The sequence below is a fragment of the Cynoglossus semilaevis genome, chromosome 6, assembly GCF_000523025.1.
Source record: "Cynoglossus semilaevis isolate Cse_v1.0 chromosome 6, Cse_v1.0, whole genome shotgun sequence".
Classification (NCBI taxonomy): domain Eukaryota; kingdom Metazoa; phylum Chordata; class Actinopteri; order Pleuronectiformes; family Cynoglossidae; genus Cynoglossus; species Cynoglossus semilaevis.
Genome location: NC_024312.1, coordinates 4921464 through 4922429, shown reverse-complemented (window position 1 = coordinate 4922429; position 966 = coordinate 4921464). Strand labels below are relative to the sequence as shown.

The following is a 966-nucleotide window of genomic DNA, read 5'->3' as shown; positions in this document are numbered from 1 at the left end:
GGGGGTGAGGAGGGTGAGGGTGAGGGGTGATCACCTTCACCTGTCCTTCCTGCACTGAGTGACTGAGTGAAGAGGATGGCGGGTGAGGAGGTGAGGAGGTGAGGAGGAGTGGTCTCCCCCCTGAGAGCCGTGGGTGGCTCAGCTTATCGCTGCAGTTCTCCTGCACAGATTACGGCAGGATTAGTGCCGACGCTTGTTTCTAAAACATGATGAAGAGACGTCGGCGGCGCGATAACGCTTTGAACTTCACTACTGCTGCTTCCAGGAACCGAGCCTCCAGGCCTGACGGTTCCACGACAGAGGGAGGAAGATCGGAGGGAGGAGGTGAGGGAGGAGCGAGACGAGGGATGGCGGGTAAAACCCCCAACAGCAGGGGAATCAAAGTAAATTCCAGTTCATTCCAGGACTTTCCAGGACTTTCCAGGACATCCTTCACTGTGACGTCAGCAGGTCACAGTGAAGGCTGAGCGGCGCGGTGGATCAGTGGTCTGTTTGAATAGACCAGGGTTCAGTTCCTTCCATCAGAGAGCAGGGGGGAGGGCAGCCTCCTCACCCCATCCCTTCATGTCTCCCCTCACATCGTACCATCGTGTCTCACCCAGTCTCACCTCCCTCCCCTCTTCTGATCTCACCCCACTGTGTCTCGTCAAATCATTCGGTTTGGTTTAGACCACTGTGTCAAAGTGGGGACAGAGGAGGAGGAGACAGAGGAGACAGAGGAGGAGGAGGAAGAGGAGGAGGAGGAGACACGACCTCCTCTTTAATACAGGAAGGAGAACAGCCTTGAACCCCGCTGACCCTCGGGGGAGGAGGAGTGACAGGAGGAGAAACACAGGGGGAATGTGAGATTAGAGTCCACTATCTGTACAGATACTGGAGCTCTGTCTCCAGTCCACTGATGTGGGGGGGTGGGGGGGGGGGGGGGGGGGGGGGGGTGGGGAATAGGGACATTATACATTGGTCAGA

General features: G+C 57.1%; 1 protein-coding gene across 1 annotated transcript in view; it reads right to left on the bottom strand.

The window, feature by feature from the left end:
• zfpm1 (zinc finger protein, FOG family member 1) overlaps nt 1–966 on the bottom strand; it is a 49844-nt gene that overhangs the window by 11018 nt on the left and 37860 nt on the right. The gene's annotated exons all lie outside the window — the stretch shown is intronic.